This window comes from Ovis aries, chromosome Y (assembly GCF_016772045.2).
Source record: "Ovis aries strain OAR_USU_Benz2616 breed Rambouillet chromosome Y, ARS-UI_Ramb_v3.0, whole genome shotgun sequence".
Lineage (NCBI taxonomy): Eukaryota > Metazoa > Chordata > Mammalia > Artiodactyla > Bovidae > Ovis > Ovis aries.
The window spans coordinates 845,001-855,895 of NC_082741.1; the positions used below are offsets into that span (position 1 = coordinate 845,001).

At 55.7% G+C, this 10,895-nt stretch overlaps 1 protein-coding gene across 1 annotated transcript in view; it reads right to left on the reverse strand.

Annotated features, from left to right (window-relative positions):
• LOC101114246 (P2Y receptor family member 8) overlaps positions 1-889 on the reverse strand; it is a 54,016-nt gene extending 53,127 nt beyond the window's left edge. Inside the window, exon 1 of the mRNA XM_060408559.1 lies at positions 555-889. The gene's annotated coding sequence lies outside the window, so the exon portion shown is untranslated. The remainder of the gene's footprint in view (positions 1-554) is intronic.
• Between the last annotated feature and the right edge of the window lie 10,006 nt (positions 890-10,895).

Sequence of the window (10,895 nt, forward strand, 5' to 3'; positions counted from 1 at the left end):
AGGTGATCTCAGAGCTCACGGGGGCCCCCAACTGGCTGGAACCTTCCTCGACCAAGGAGGCCCCCCCCCCCTCACGACCCCGCCTCCGGCCCTGTCTCCGTCCCCCGGTCGTGCCTGGCCACCCTCGGCGCTCATCTGTGCGCAGGTGAGGTTTCCTGAAGTTTGTGCCAGGAGGCTGTGTTCAAAGCAGCTCCCGCCAAGTGGTCGCGCCTGCAACGCACGAGCCGCCGCAGACCGGGTTCGATCTCTAGGTCGGGAAGATCCCCTGGAGACAGGCATGACAATCCACTCCTATTCTTGCCTGGAGAATCTCCACGGGCAGGAGGGGCCTGGCGGGCTGCCGTCCGTGGGGTCGCAGAGAGTCGGACACCACTGACTGAGCGCGCATCAAGGCCCTGTCTGTCTGAAGCTTTTCCTGTCTTGTCCGCGCGCCCCACCCCCGAGAGAGGAGGACGCACGCAGCCCTCCTTCCCAGGCTCTCATCCCCGTAAGGCCCTTCCCCGGCGGCGCCCCGGGTTCCAGACAACGCGCGTAAAATCAGAAAGTGGACGCACCTGGAAAGGCCGATGCGCGTCAGCGGTGCCAACGCAGCCCGGGGCTGGATCCGAACGCGCAGCAGCCGTGCTTCAGACCGAGCCTGGAGTCAGGAAGCCACCGTCCCGCCGCCCCCGGAGGAGCCCGGGGTGGGTGTCAGGGCGCGGCGCGGACGCCAGCATCGCCGCCGTGTCGGGCGCGCACATTGCGCGCGGGCTTACACCCTCGCCGGATCCAGAGCCTCGAAAGGTACCCGCTGCCCGGCTCCAGGCGGCCTCCGTGGAGACCCAGGGTCGGTGCAGAGGAAACCCTTTTCAAATTTCCTGTATAACCGTCTGACGGTCTGCAGTCTCCTGGCGTCCAAGCCCGCCGGGGCCCCTCCTATCAGAGTGCGCGCTGCCCCGGGGGCGGGGTGCAGGGGCGGGGAGTGGGGTGCGGCCCACGGTCGGGACCTCGTGGTGGCTCGTGCCGGCCCCCGAGGTGACTGCTTCGGGGAGACGCCGCCTCTCCGAGAAGGTCTGCAGCTTGCAGACGCGCACCAGACCCTGCAGACCAGGAGGGGAGGTCGCCGGCCCCAGGGTGCCGCCGGCAGTGAGCGGCAGTGAATCCCAGACGGAGCAGTGCCTGACGATTTTTATTAAAATTTAAAAAAAAAGGTAAAACTGTGCTAAGCGAAGAGACTTCCTCTTGCAGGCGAAACCTGAGTGCCTGGCTACCTCTTTTGGTTCTGCAGCCAGAAGATGACCCGCCCGGGTGACCCACGCCCCCCCTCACCCCTCCCCCGCCCCGGGAACGCCCAGGAAGCCCGTTCCCTCTTCCAGCTGGACCTAGCTGGATTCATGGCCCACCCTCATCCCGACCCCCCTCCCCACCCCGGCCTCAGACTCCCCCGGCCCCTCGGTGGATGGGGCACTCCAGAGCAGAGACGGAGCTGGGCCAGTTGGTGCGGCCCACGTGGAGAGGTGAGGAAGGGGACTTCACAGCAGGTGCGCTGTGATCAGAAGGAGGCAGCTGCTGGGAAAAGACCCTCCCAGGGCCAAAGTCCGGCTCTGGGGCCCAGGGTCATGCGGAAGAGGGGATGAGGGTGCTGATTCTGGGCGGCCGTCTTCTGGGAAGTCGCAGGGGTGCTGAATGAGCGAATGTAGAACCGCAGTTTGGGAAAACCCGGGGTCATCCGTCTACTTATGGGGTATGGAGGATATAAGCACCTCTGTGTGCTCCCCTGGTGTGTGCTCAGACGGGAAAGAATCCACCTGCAATGCGGGAGACCTGGGTTTGATCCCTGTTGGGAAGATCCCCTGGAGGAGGGCATGGCAACCCACTTCAGTATTCTGGCCTGGAGAATCCCATGGACCGAGGAGCCTGGTGGGCTACACTCTGCTGGGTCGCAGAGTCGGACATGGCTGAGCAACTAACTTCTGTCTATCTATGTATCTCAGCCGTATCCAACTCTTTGTGACTCCACGGACTGCAGCCCACCAGGCTCCTTGTCCACGGGATTCTCCAGGCCAGAACACTGGAGTGGGTTGCCATGCCCTTCTCCAGGGGATGTTCTGGACCCAGGGACTGAACCTCAGTCCTCTGCACTGCAGGCAGATTCTTTACCACCCAAACCACCAGGGAAGCACAACGATTATTATTTTGTCTTGCTTGATTGCTTTTCTTTGTTTCTCTGTTTTCTCGGTTCTCTGATTGAATGTATTCTTTGGAACTCAGGGAGGCCTGGGGGCAAAGCTTTGCTACAAACTAGAAAGCAGGCTGGGGACATTGCAGGGCAGGTCTGTTCTGGGAAGGCCTCGTAGGCACCTGCCCAGTTACAGTGGGGAGGAACACGTCCGTTCTCCATGTGGTATGAGATTATTTAGTTGTTGAAAAGCGCTTTAGGTGACGAGATGGCAATCTGGCAGCCAACCAAGCTCCACTCTCATGCAAACTGTGAACTTTGTCCACTGGGTGTCTTTCCAGCAGGTGGGGGGTCTGCTCTCCAACCTGGCTCTCAGGGGTCCTGGCTCTAGCAAATGTGAAAGCAGAAGGTAAGAGAAGCATGATCTGCCACTGAGCAGGGTCAGGCCACGCCCCTGGGTAGATGCTGATGACATCTGGGGTGAGCCTGTAAGGGGAAATCCAGTTGCCCTCATTTCCTCTTCCTCCCCATGGAGACCAGACCCATGGGCGAATGGATGGATGCATGAATGATGGATAGATGGATGGCGGATGGATGGACGATGGATGAATGGTGGATGGATGGATAGATGACGGCTGGATGGATGCACGCATGGACGGATGATGGATGGAAGATGGATGATGGATGATGGATGGATGATGGATGGATGATGATGCATGTATGGATGGATGATGGATGGATGGGTGATGGATGAAGAATTGACGATGGGTGGATGGATGAATTGATGAGAGGATGGATGGATGGATGGGTTGATGGGTAAGTGGATAGATGGGCCAGGTCACTGTCCTGAGCCTGCACTTTGGATTCCATCACACCTTTGAGAGCAAAGTGGACCTCAAGGGGTGATGAAGCCAGCCCCTAGTTTTGCAGGAACCACAACTGGCCTCTCAGAAAGGCGGGTCCCTGTACCATTGCCTCTGGGCTTCTGTGCAGCCCTGGGTGGACCACTTGGTACGGAGAATCAGGTGAACACACGAGAAGAGGAAGGGACACGCCCTTCAGCTCACCCATCAGCGCTCTCCATCAGGTCTGGTGGTTTCTCTTGAGAGGCTGGCACTGACAAAACCTCAAGAAGAAAAACAAGGTCATGGGTACAGGAGGCCCACGGGGAAGGTTTCAGTTCCCCATAGCCCTGGCACGAGGCCAGGCTGTGAGGTCTCCTTGTATGAGTGCTAACAGAATCAAGGGGATCAGAAAGGGCTCTTGGTCCCACTAAGTGGGACCCAGGAGGAGATGAGTCTGCGTTGTTCAACTGGCATGAGTTACAACAGCCCAAAGCTGGAAACAACCCGTGTCCATGCACGGAGGGGTGGTTGATAAGCAGATGATGGGTGGGTGGATTGGTGGATGATGGATGGTTGGATGGAAGGATGGATGGGTGGATGAAGGATGGATGATGGATAGATGAGTGGATGGATGGGTAGATGGGTGGATGGATGGATGGAGGATGGATGGATGGATGATTGGTAAGTGGATGATGGGTGGATGGATGGATGGAGGATGGATGAATGATGGATGGGTGGGTGGGTGGGTGGATGGATGATGGGCAGGTGGGTGGGTGGACGGATGGATGGATGGATGGTTATGTGGGTGGACGGATGGATGGATGGATGGTTATGTGGGTGGATGGATAAGTAGGTGAATTAAAGGATAGATGGACGGATGGATGATGGATAAATGGCATGGGTCCATCCACACAGTGGAATATTACGCAGCCATGAAAAGGAGTGAGGCTCTGACACAGGGCGCAACGTGGATGGACCCTGAAGACACGCTGCTCAGTGAGACAGTCAGACACAGAAGGACGCACAGTGTGTGATTCCATCTGTAGGAAACGTCCAGAACAGGCAGATGTAGAGACGGAGGAAGTGGCTTTGTGGTGCCAGGGGCTGGGGGAAGGGGGATGGCTTATTGGGGTGGTGTGTCTTTGTGGGGGGATGGAGATGTTCCAAACCTCGATAAAGTCAAAAAATGCACAACACAACGCTGCGGATTTTGAAATGATTCATTGACTGCTCTGTGGATTTCACCGAAATTAAAAAAAAAAAAAAAGCAAGAATCAGACAGACTCTGTCCTTGAGAGCGCCAACTGCCCCAGGGCTTTCGAGTCCCCTGCTGGGTCCCTTCTGGCTCACCAACAAGAGCCCAGAGCCCAGGCAGCAGATGGGATATCTGACGAGGAAACAGGGTCCCTGGGTGGCCTGGATGGTCCTGGCAAGCAGAACGCGGCTGGCTGCACACAAAACCGACGAGACCCTGGAGATGGCTGTCCGCAAGCGAAAACAAAAGGCCAAACTGACGGAGGATGCAGAATCCGTAGCTCGCACTTGACTCACCCGTTTCAGATTCTAAAGCCCCTCGGGCGTGAGTTCCTCACGACGGTTTGTCTCACGGCAGCGCTGATCCTGTAACTGAAAGCAAGTCCTGGGCTCCTTGAGATGCTCGAGGACCCACCTCAACAAGGCTGGACCGTATGGAGGTGTGCAGGCTCCTGGCCAAGGACACAGCCCCCACCAAGAACAAACCCTCCTCTGCCAGCTCTGTCTCTGCCCTCTGGGTCTCCTGGCCCAGGGTCTCCAGAACCCGGATTTCTCTGCACCCCCAAAAGACTCGAAATCTTGCATGTCTTAAATAATACCGCTGTGGGGGTCGCTGAGGGTGTGTGTCTGTGCTAAGTCACTTCAGTCGTGTCTGACTCTTTGCGACCCCATGGACTGCAGCCCTCTGTCCATGGGATTCTCCAGGCAGGAACACTGGAGTGGGTTGCCATGCCCTCCTCCAGGGAATCTTCCAGACCCAGGGATCAAACCCACATCTCTTTTTCTCTCCTGCATTGCCAGGCAGGTTCTTTACCACTAGCACCACCTGGGAAGCCCAACCAGCTGGTACAAATGACATAAGCTGGACATATTAAAATAATTGGAATCTATTATCCCCGAGTCCTGGGAACCACACGTCCGAGGCCAAGGGGTCCCAGGGCTAAGCTCCATCCAGAGGCTCCAGGGGAGGCACCTTCCCGCCTCTTCCAGCTTCTGGGGGCTCCAGGCGTCCATCCCTGGGCTGGTGGCCACCTCCCTCCCGTCTCTGCCTGTGTCTCCTAGTGGCTTCTCCTCTGAGCCCGTGTCTCTCCTCTTCGCTGTCTTACAAGGACCCTGTCCTTGGGTTTAGGGCCATTGTTCTCCAGGAGGAACCTCACCTGGATTATTGCATGAATTAACCTCTGCAGAGAGTTGTTTCCACTTCAGTCACAAGGTTAGCATAAGTCTTCAGGCCCCAGGGCTCAGCCGCAGAGAGAAGGGAGCCCTAAGGCTACCCCCAGACTCTCCCCGCGAGCGTGGCTTGCTTTGCGGTGGGGAGTGGGTTAATTCTGAGACAACCTGGGGGTTGTGGGGCCACCCACAGACGACACCCACCTCTGTGTGGTTTCGGGGTTTTCCTCTGGGGCAGGTCTTGGCCCCCCTCTCTCATCAAGGCGAAGACAGAACAGCTCAGAGTGAGGGACCCCATCCCCTCTTCCTTCTTGTCAAGATTTCCTGGCTTTGGACAGCTCAGAACCGAGACTGGAGGGGTGGGGAGGCGAGGAGACGAAGTAGGAGGGACATCTGTCTGGCCACCGTCTCCTGGGACGGCGCGCCTCAGGCAGGGGATGTGTTCATTTCTTCCCTCGTGGCATCCACAGGTGGACGGGGTTCTGAACAAAGTGCTTGATCAGCGAGGCAGAGGGGCAGGGTTCTCTGAGGTGGGCCATTGTGTGCGATTATGATAACAGACGCAACAGAGAGCGAGTCCAAGAAACAGTTTCAACGTTAAGAGTCACAGGGGCCTTTTCCAAGCAACACATCCCAGCAGGTACCACTGTTGCAAGCTAATCTTCCCCTACCTGCTTTCCACATGCGACACAAGGAACCGTAAAGCTTGTTTGCCTCGCTGCGGAGACGCAAAGTGAACGCTAGGGGCCTGGTTCATTCATGGAAAGACCCGGACGTCAGGGTTCTGGCCACGGTGGGTGCTGAAACCCTCTGCACAGAGGGAGAAGGGCCCCATGGCACAGTAAACACTTCTTCCAGCTCTAAAGGGAAAAGTGAAAGTGTGAGTCTCTCAGTCGTGTTTGACTCTTTGCGACCCCAAGGACGGTAGCCCGCCAAGCTCCGCTGTCCACGGGATTCTGCAGGCAAGGATACTGGAGTGGGTTGCCATCTCCTCCTCCAGGGGAACTTCCTGACCCAGGGCTCAAACCCTGCATTGTGAGTAGACTCTTTAACATCTGAGCCACCAGGGAAGCCCTATCCAGCCCCTAAATATCCCTGCAATTCTGCATGTCAGCCATTGTCACAGCAGCTGCAAGATGCTTGGTGAGCAAAGAGGTGAAAAATGGAACCGAGAGAAGGCAGGAAGTGAAGAGCCGGCCCCACCCAGCCCCTCGCTGTAGGAAGCAGCAAGTTTACCTGTGAGCCAGGCTGGGTGACTGAGATGGGCTGCAAAGCTAGGTACTGTCTCGGGGAGAGGGAGATGCCAGCAATAACTGGCGGGGGTTTCCCTGGGTTTGCTGATCGTACGTCCTTGCGGAATCCGTAAAACTAGCAGCCTCAAATTCACTGATCAGCAGAGCGAGGCTCCTGGCATGCGATCTTTGAGAAGAGTGAAACTTGTTGCAGAAATGCACAAGGAACCAAGCGGTATCGTTTTAAACAAGGATGGGACGCAAGAGGCGAAGTTCATGAAACACGAAGCAGAGAGACTGGTGGGCCCTTGATCAAGACAATTTTGTGCAAAGTGGCAGTTCTCTCAACTGAGGATGAGGTGTGCGGAGAAGGAGAGTTGGAGAAGGGTTTGGGAGAGTAGAGAGGTAGGAAGGTGGATGGATGGATGGGTGGGTGGATGGGTGGGTGGATAGATGGATTGATGGATAAATAGATGAGTGGGTGGATGGATGGATGGATGGATGGTTCATGGGTAGGTGAGTGGATGGATGACGGATAGATGGGTGACCAGATGGATGGGTGGATGGATGGATAGGTGGATAGATGGGTGGGTGGATGGATGGATGAGTGTGTTGGATGGGTGAATGGATGCTTGGGTGGGTAGGTTAATGATGGACGGATAAGTGGATGGATGGGTGGATGGATAGGTGAGTGGATGGATGGGTGGGTGTGTAGGTTGATGGAAGGGTGGATGAGTAGATGGATGGATGATGGATGGATGGGTGAATGGATGGATGAGTGGGTGAGGGGGTTGATGGATGGATGGACAGATGGGTGGGTGGGTGGATGGATGGGTGGATGGTGGATGGATGGGTGAGTGGATGGATGGGTGGCTGGGTAGGTTGATGGATAGATGGGTAGATGGATGGATGGATGAGTGGATGGATGGATGGGTGGATAGGTTGATGGATGGATGGATGGATGGGTGGATGGATGGATGAGTGGATAAATGAGTGTGTGGGTGGATGGATGAGTGGGTGAGTGGATGGATGAATGGGTGGGTGGATAGATGGATGGACAGATAGATGAGTGGGTGGATGGATGGATGGATGGGTGGATGGGTAGGTTGATGGATGGATGGGTGACCAGATGGATGGGTGGATGGATGGATGAGTGGGTTGGATGGGTGAATGGATGCTTGGGTGGGTAGGTTAGTGATGGATGGATAAGTGGATGGATGGGTGGATGGATAGGTGAGTGGATGGATGGGTGGGTGTGTAGGTTGATGGATGGGTGGATGAGTAGATGGATGGATGGTGGATGGATGGGTGAACGGACGGATGGGTGGGTGGGTGGATGGATGGGTGGATGGTGGATGGATGGGTGAGTGGATGGATGGGTGGCTGGGTAGGTTGATGGATGGATGGATGGATGGGTGAATGGATGGATGAGTGGATAAATGAGTGTGTAGGTGGATGGATGAGTGGGTGAGTGGATGGATGGATGGATGGGTGGATAGATGGATGGATAGATAGATGAGTGGGTGGATGGATGGATGGATGGGTGGCTGGGTAGGTTGATGGATGGATGGGTGACCAGATGGATGGGGGTGTAGATGGATAGGTGGATGGATGGATGAGTGTGTGCATGGATGGGTGAGTGGATGGATGGGTGGGTAGGTTGATGGTGGATGGATGATGGATGGTGGGTGAATGGATGGATGGATGGGTGGGGGGATTGATGGATGGGTGGATGGATGAGTGGGTGGATGGATGAATGATGAGTGGGTGGATGGATGATGGATGGATGGGTGAGTGAATGGATGGGTGGATGGATAGATGAGTGGGTAGATGGTTGGATGGGTAGGTTGATGGATGGATGGATGAGTGGGTGGCTGAGTGGGTGGGGGGTTGGTGGCTGGCTGGATGAGTGGATGGATAGATGATGGATGGATGGGTGAATGGATGGATGTGTGGGTGAACAGAGGGATGGATGGATGAGTGGATGATGGCTGGCTGGCTGGCTGGATGAGTGGCTGGGTGGATGGCTGGATGGCGGATAGAAGGTTTATGGGTGGGTAGATAGTAGGTGGATGAATGGATGGATGAGTGGATGGATGATGGATGGGTAGATGGATGGGTGAGTGGATGGATGGATGATGAGTGGATGGATGGGTGCGTGCATGAACGGATAAAGAGCACAAAGGTGGCCAGTGCTGTGACTTCTCAGACCCTAGTGCATTTCGCTGGTCACTGGGATTCTCAATCCTTCCAACCGTGAATGAAAAACACGGACTTCCGTATCACAGAACAAACACTACTGCGGCCATTCAGCCAGCAATGTCACCTGACCGTGAGGCCTCAGGGACCTCAGGACTGAAACGGACGGAATGCACACCACCCCCTGCCCCGACCCAGTCCTCAGCCCCCATAGCCGCTCCCAACAGAGCACCCTGAGAGGACTTGGGGGAAAAACAGGATACTGGCCCCAGATAACTGGGGTGCACACCAAACAAATGACTTCAATGAGCTCAGACTCCTGCACGGAGCTTCCCGGGTGGGGCTGTGGTAAGGAACCCGCCTGCCAACCAGGAGACAGAGAGACGCAGGTTCTATCCCTGGGCCAGGAAGATCCCCTGCAGGAGGAAATGGCAACCCACTCTGGTATTCTTGCCTGGAGAATCCCATGGGCAGAGGAGCCTGGTGGGCTACAGTCCATGGGGTCGCAAGAGTCGGACGCAACAGCGTGCACGCCATATGCATGGACTCAGGTGAGAGACCCGAAGACATCATTTCTTGGATTGCCATTTCCTCCTCCAGGGGAACTTCCTGACCCAGGGCTTGAACCCTGCATTGTGAGTAGACTCTTTAACATCTGAGCCACCAGGGAAGCCCTATCCAGCTCCTAAATATCCCTGCAATTCTGCATGTCAGCCATTGTCACAGCAGCTGCAAGATGCTTGGTGAGCAAAGAGGTGAAAAATGGAACCGAGAGAAGGCAGGAAGTGAAGAGCCGGCCCCACCCAGCCCCTTGCTGTAGGAGGCAGCAAGTTTACCTGTGAGCCAGGCTGGGTGACTGAGATGGGCTGCAAAGCTAGGTACTGTCTCGGGGAGAGGGAGATGCCAGCAATAACTGGCGGGGGTTTCCCTGGGTTTGCTGATCGTACGTCCTTGCGGAATCCGTAAAACTAGCAGCCTCAAATTCACTGATCAGCAGAGCGAGGCTCCTGGCATGCGATCTTTGAGAAGAGTGAAACTTGTTGCAGAAATGCACAAGGAACCAAGGGGTATCATTTTAAACAAGGATGGGACGCACGAGGCGAAGTTCATGAAACACGAAGCAGAGAGACTGGTGGGCCCTTGATCAAGACAATTTTGTGCAAAGTGGCAGTTCTCTCAACTGAGGATGAGGTGTGCGGAGAAGGAGAGTTGGAGAAGGGTTTGGGAGAGTAGAGAGGCAGGAAGGTGGATGGATGGATGGGTGGGTGGATGGATGAGTGTGTTGGATGGGTGAATGGATGCTTGGGTGGGTAGGTTAATGATGGACGGATAAGTGGATGGATGGGTGGATGGATAGGTGAGTGGATGGATGGGTGGGTGTGTAGGTTGATGGATGGGTGGATGAGTAGATGGATGGATGATGGATGGATGGGTGAATGGATGGATGAGTGGGTGAGGGGGTTGATGGATGGATGGATGGACGGATGGGTGGGTGGGTGGATGGATGGGTGGATGGTGGATGGATGGGTGAGTGGATGGATGGGTGGCTGGGTAGGTTGATGGATAGATGGGTAGATGGATGGATGGATGAGTGGATGGATGGATGGGTGGATGGTGGATGGATGGATGGATGGATGGGTGAATGGATGGATGAGTGGATAAATGAGTGTGTGGGTGGATGGATGAGTGGGTGAGTGGATGGATGAATGGGTGGGTGGATAGATGGATGGATAGATAGATGAGTGGGTGGATGGATGGATGGATGGGTGGCTGGGTAGGTTGATGGATGGATGGGTGGATGGATGGATGGGGGTGTAGATGGATAGGTGGATGGATGGATGAGTGTGTGCATGGATGGGTGAGTGGATGGATGGGTGGGTAGGTTGATGGTGGATGGATGATGGATGGTGGGTGAATGGATGGATGGATGGGTGGGGGGATTGATGGATGGGTGGATGGATGAGTGGGTGGATGGATGATGGATGGATGGGTGAGTGAATGGATGGGTGGATGGATAGATGAGTGGGTAGATGGTTG